General features: G+C 38.0%; 1 long non-coding RNA gene across 3 annotated transcripts; it reads left to right on the top strand.

The window, feature by feature from the left end:
* The first annotated feature begins 1,733 nt into the window (after positions 1-1,733).
* LOC146474367 (uncharacterized) lies at positions 1,734-6,237 on the top strand. Of its 3 annotated transcripts, none has more exons than XR_014866189.1 (5): positions 1,734-1,881; positions 3,464-4,547; positions 5,292-5,404; positions 5,790-5,861; positions 6,094-6,237. It is a non-coding gene; the product is annotated as an uncharacterized LOC146474367 (long non-coding RNA). The 3 variants fall into 3 exon arrangements; XR_014866188.1 differs by having other exon boundaries at positions 5,305-5,404; XR_014866187.1 differs by having other exon boundaries at positions 3,464-5,404.
* The last annotated feature ends 377 nt before the right edge of the window (positions 6,238-6,614 follow it).

Raw genomic sequence — 6,614 nt, forward strand, 5'->3', positions numbered from 1 at the left:
CTGTTTAAGTCCTCATTTGTTTACATGCCTCAACTCATAAGTGCACCACAGGCTTTTCTCAAACTAGAAAAATCAGGAGAACACTTGCCAGAAAATAGAAATACCAGAAGACCAGTTGCCAGTTGTACAATGAAGACTTCTAGAGAGAAACAACAAATACGAGAAGGAGTTTGCCTACAATATGTGAGTGTTTTGTGTCAGAGTTAAAGGTAGGTAAAGTCGCACTACGCGCCCAAGTGGCCCATATGGCCGTAGCTTAGCCCGGTTTCTGTAGTATGAAGCAACTAGGAGTATTAGGAGTATTGCTACTCCCCCCTGGATGGGATGCTAGTTCATCGCAGGGTTAGTACCACCAGCAGTATGTCTCCAGTACCCATTTATAACCTGGGCGATGAGAGACAATGTGGAACAAAGTTTCTTGTCTAAGGAAACAACACAGCAATGAAGAGACCAACCTGGCCACGAACCACCGACCCTCTAATTGAAAGTCCGACGTACTAACCACTACACCACCACACCTCTGGAGTTGTTCCTTTAATGAGTATTGTATAGCATACCAAATGTCTGATTACTGTTTGCAGGATCAGAGAGCCTTTTACTGTCTGTGGTTTGTGATGTTAATGAAGAGATAATTAATGTGTCTCATTGCGCATCTATTCCCACTTTGGCTAGTCCATAGTTGACAACAAGGGTTGTACTGTTGTGGGCTTTTCTTCCCAATTTTGGGTTGGGTGCTTTAATTTTTTTTAAACATCACTTTCTACGGGCAATAAAGCTTTTTCACTTTTTCAATATGCAGTGTTTAGTCTGGAAATTGCCCTGTGAGAACTGAATGAATTCCCTTCATACAGGTAAAACATGGAGATTTTTTCAATAACTGATAAAATTTGCTTTGAAAAATTTGCCAGTTTGAAGCAAAACAACCACAAAATAGTTGGCACGTGCATGGTCTTTTTCAGAAAGTGATAATTAACTGTGAAATGTCTTGGCAGTGAGAATATAGGATGTAATATATTTTTTTTTTTAATTTCCCTAATAAAGTTAGGATTTCAGACAAGAAGTTTAGATTGCTTTGTTAGACTGGTTTTGAATGAGAATATTGAAAAAAAGAGATATTGAACTTTTTGTATAACATTGAAGGTAAAACATGGAGATTTTTTTAATAACTGAATTAAATTTGTGGTGAAAAAGTTTCCAGTTGAAGCAAAACAACCTCAAAATAGTTGGCAAGTGCATGGTCTGTTTTGGAAAGTTAACTGGCAAATGTCTTGGCAGTGAGAATACAGGAAGCAACAGTTTAAATTTTATGAATTTCACTGAATGAATTTAAGATTTAAGACAAGATGCTTAGATTGCTTTGCCCAACATATGTAACATTTTCAAACACATTAGTTAGGGCCTAAATTTGTTATGGAAAACCTTCTAGTGATGAGACAGGAGAATAACATTGTTGATCTTTGGGATTAAAGATATAGTGATCTATGCACAGAAATGTCGAACAGAAGCAGTATGGATTCATGTATCAAATTAGTTGTCAATTAGATCTTTCACTTTGACAATGGCAATTTCTGCCCTGCAAACAAGGCATTGCAACAACTAAGTGAAAAAGCATTGTAAACCTTATATTATGCATTACAAGTACAGTTAGTTCAGTTTTCAGCATTGTCATGTGTTTACATTCCTGTTTTACTTTAAGGCCTCATTTGTTTACATGCCTCCTCTTGTAAGTGCACCGAAGGCTATTTCCTCAAACTAGAATCATCAGGAGAACAGTTGCCAGAAAATAGAAATACCAGAAGACAAGTTGCCAGAAATTTGAGATGTACAATGAAGATCTCCAGAGGGAAACCTCAAATACAAGAAGGCATTTGCCTACAATATGTGAGTGTTTTTTCTAAGAGTTGTATCATATAGCATACCAAATGTCTGACCACTGTTTGCAGGACCAGAGGGCCTTTTACTGTCTGTGGTTTGTGATGTTAAAGAATAGAGAATATTTCTCATTGTGAATCTATTCCCGCTTTGGACGTGTCCATACATCACAACCAGAGTTGTGAATGCTGTGGGCCATTCTACCCAACTCTGGGTTTAGGTCCTTTTTTTTTAAACATCCCTTTCCTCAGGCAGTAAAACTTTTCCAGTTATTCAGTATGCAGTGTTTAATGTAGACATTGGCCTGTGAGAACTGAATGATGAATGGCCTTTATACACGAACAGAGAGTTTTATACTGGCCTTATACTGAACAAAATCTGTCACAGGGATTAAAATGAAAATGCTAGACCCCATATAGGAGTTAATCTCCTTTTTAACTCGTGAATACGGAGGTTCTTGGAAGAAAAACAGGACGCCTTTTTGTCGATTGCCAACCATGCAAAACCGCCAAATTTTCAGAGGTAACATGAAATACAATAGTGTTGAGTCAGGAGAATTGCATTGTTTATGTTTGGGATAAAAGATACAGTGATGTATGCACAGAAATGTTGAACAGGGGCAATATAGATTCAGGTATGAAATTAATAATAATATTAGTGTCAATTAGATCTTTCAACTTGATAATGCCAACGACTGCCTTGCAAACAAGGCATTCGAACAACTAAGTAATTATGCATAAGAAGTACAGTTGGCTCAGTTTTCAGGATGTCATGTTTTTACTTTGCTGTTCAAGGCCTCATTTGTTTACATGCCTCCTCTCATAAGTGCGCCAAAGGCTTTTCTCAAACTAGAAAAATCAGGAGATCAGTTGCCAAAACATAGAAAAAAAAACAGAAAACTGTGCAGTTGCCAGAAATTTGAGATATACAATGAAGACCTCTAGAGGGAAACCACAAATACAAGAAGGAGTTTGCCTACAATATATGAGTGTTTTGTGTCCGAGTTAAAGGTAGGTAAAGTCACACTTCACGCCCAAGTGGCCCACAGGGCCGTAGCTTAGCCCGGTTTCTGTAGCATGAAGCAACTAGGAGTATTGCTACTCCCCCCTGGATGGGATGCTAGTTCATCGCAGGGTTAGTACCACCAGCAGTATGTCTCCAGTACCCATTTATAACCTGGGCGATGAGAGACAATGTGGAACAAAGTTTCTTGTCTAAGGAAACAACACAGCAATGAAGAGACCAACCTGGCCACGAACCACCGACCCTCTAATTGAAAGTCCGACGTGCTAACCACTACACCACCACACCTCTGGAGTTGTTTCTTTAATGAGTATTGTATAGCATACCAAATGTCTGATTACTGTTTGCAGGATCAGAGAGCCTTTTACTGTCTGTGGGTTGTGATGTTAATGAAGAGATAATTAATGTGTCTCATTGCGCATCTATTCCCACTTTAGCTAGTCCATAGTTGACAACAAGGGTTGTACTGTTGTGGGCTTTTCTTCCCAATTTTGGGTTGGGTGCTTTGATTTTTTTTAAACATCACTTTCCACGGGCAATAAAGCTTTTTCACTTTTTCGATATGCAGTGTTTAGTCTGGAAATTGCCCTGTGAGAACTGAATGAATTCCCTTCATACAGGTAAAACATGGAGATTTTTTCAATAACTGATAAAATTTGCTTTGAAACATTTGCCAGTTTGAAGCAAAACAACCACAAAATAGTTGGCACGTGCATGGTCTTTTTCAGAAAGTGATAATTAACTGTGAAATGTCTTGGCAGTGAGAATATAGGATGTAATATATATATATTTTATTAATTTCCCTAATAAAGTTAGGATTTCAGACAAGAAGTTTAGATTGCTTTGTTAGACTGGTTTTGAATGAGAATATTGAAAAAAAGAGATATTGAACTTTTTGTATAACATTGAAGGTAAAACATGGAGATTTTTTTAATAACTGAATTAAATTTGTGGTGAAAAAGTTTCCAGTTGAAGCAAAACAACCTCAAAATAGTTGGCAAGTGCATGGTCTGTTTTGGAAAGTTAACTGGCAAATGTCTTGGCAGTGAGAATACAGGAAGCAACAGTTTAAATTTTATGAATTTCACTGAATGAATTTAAGATTTAAGACAAGATGCTTAGATTGCTTTGCCCAACATATGTAACATTTTCAAACACATTAGTTAGGGCCTAAATTTGTTATGGAAAACCTTCTAGTGATGAGACAGGAGAATAACATTGTTGATCTTTGGGATTAAAGATATAGTGATCTATGCACAGAAATGTCGAACAGAAGCAGTATGGATTCATGTATCAAATTAGTTGTCAATTAGATCTTTCACTTTGACAATGGCAATTTCTGCCCTGCAAACAAGGCATTGCAACAACTAAGTGAAAGTGCATTGTAAACCTTATATTATGCATTACAAGTACAGTTAGTTCAGTTTTCAGCATTGTCATGTGTTTACATTCCTGTTTTACTTTAAGGCCTCATTTGTTTACATGCCTCCTCTCATAAGTGCACCGAAGGCTATTTCCTCAAACTAGAATCATCAGGAGAACAGTTGCCAGAAAATAGAAATACCAGAAGACAAGTTGCCAGAAATTTGAGATGTACAATGAAGATCTCCAGAGGGAAACCTCAAATACAAGAAGGCATTTGCCTACAATATGTGAGTGTTTTTTTCTAAGAGTTGTATCATATAGCATACCAAATGTCTGACCACTGTTTGCAGGACCAGAGGGCCTCTTACTGTCTGTTAAAGAATAGAGAATATTTCTCATTGTGAATCTATTCCCGCTTTGGACCTGTCCATACATCACAACCAGAGTTGTGAATGCTGTGGGCCATTCTACCCAACTCTGGGTTTAGGTCCTTTTTTTTTAAACATCCCTTTCCTCAGGCAGTAAAACTTTTCCACTTATTCAGTATGCAGTGTTTAATGTAGAAATTGGCCTGTGAGAACTGAATAAATGCCCTTTATACAGGAACAGAGAGTTTGATACTGGCCTTATACGGAACAAAATCTGTCACATGGATTAAAATGATAGACCCCATATAGGATTTAATCTCCTTTTTAACTCGTGAATATGGAGGTTCTCGGAAGAAAAACAGGACGTCTCTTTGTCGAATGGCAACAATGGAAAACCACCAGAGAATGCACATTGTCACTTTTGCGTTGCCTCAGGTATCGGAAGGAATCGGGTTGCATGTGTAATTTAATGGTGTAAATGTTTATACATAATGCATTCCCGCAATATGGCGTGCCGTACACAAATGAGTTGGCTAACAGGAGCATTTGATTGTATTTTGAGTGCAATATGGTTATTTTCTTTAATTTCAGCATTGCCAGGTGTTTTTGTTTTCTTGTTGAGGTCTGTTAAGTTTATTGTGTTCACTCATGAGTGCGCTTAAGTTTTGTCTCTCAGCTAGTACAAACTAGAGAATGGAGAAGTGAAGAAGGTTGAGAAATCCAAAGAAGAGGCCCAAAAGGGGATCACCCAGAAACAAAGAAAATTGCACATGCATGTAAGTGACCTTTGACTTGCGTGTGGCTGTCATAACTGTAAAATAGACCTTTCTAAAGGATGCTGTAGGGACCAGGAAGCAGGTTAAGCCATTTTTTGAGGAAGTGTGCAAAATTACTTTTCCTTTGTTGGAGAGCAAGTGTGATTCTGGAGAGTTTCATTCTTGTGCTTGTGGATACCTGATTTTGTGAACGGACTCCAGTTAACTAGTTGTCCCGTGTTAAAATAAAACCTACAAAGTCCCAGAAATGTCGTAAAGATGCCCAAGCTGTCATGAAGATTATAAGCTTTAGAGCAGGAGTTGTGACTACTTGTACATTTTCCCTTCTTTCAACCCAATGTTTTATGGCTGCTATATACCTTAAATTCTTGTGCTTTTTTCACAGCCACCAACAGCAACCAGGAACAGTTGTCAGATGCTCTTTCATGAATGATAACCAGTCAGTGGAAAGCATGTGGTAGGGAAAAGTTCATTTGTATCACCAAGCACAGTAATATTTGTCCAAAGTTCAAGTTAGTCTTTTGATCTTGTTTTTCTAGGTTATTCCAGACATTGTAAGGTTATAAAAAATGGAAAACATGCTCTCAGGAAACAGACACCACAATAACCACAACCTCATTTGGATAAACAAGTGGATTTAAATCTTGTCACATTTGATGGCATTCTTGTTATTTCCTCATTTTCTGCAGGACAGATATTTGGAGGGCCAACCAAAACATATACATGTATGATTGAGTGCAAAGAGAAAAGGTCATACCAAATGAGGACTGCATCATCTATGCCCTGGCAGCCAACCACTTTCACATGTAGTAACTGAGGTAGAGAATGCCACTCCTGGATACGACTGCACTCTCATAGCTTGAGCTGAACCTCAATCAACTTATGAAGAGCTGGATGTAGTGCATTTGAGATGGAGGACAAGGTTTCGGGTATTTTTCAACTACAGCAAAGAAATTTGTTGACACTTTTGGTTGTTTATGAGGCCTCAGCAGCCAAAAGTGTCTCAAGAAAATATTCTGCATGTGAGAAGTATATTATTTTGTCCAGTGGCTTTCTGATGATCAAGGCTGTTAGCTTACTGGTGTAAGGTTGCTTACTTCTAACATTTCACAGGTTGGACTCTGAAATTCTCAGCTGCTGGCCTTTTGGGGCTCCTTTAAAGTTTTCTGTAGCCAGCAGCCTTGATTTTCGATGGAAGATTAATAATTAT

Source organism: Pavona decussata, unplaced genomic scaffold (genome assembly GCF_977016875.1).
Source record: "Pavona decussata unplaced genomic scaffold, jaPavDecu1.1 SCAFFOLD_90, whole genome shotgun sequence".
Lineage (NCBI taxonomy): Eukaryota > Metazoa > Cnidaria > Anthozoa > Scleractinia > Agariciidae > Pavona > Pavona decussata.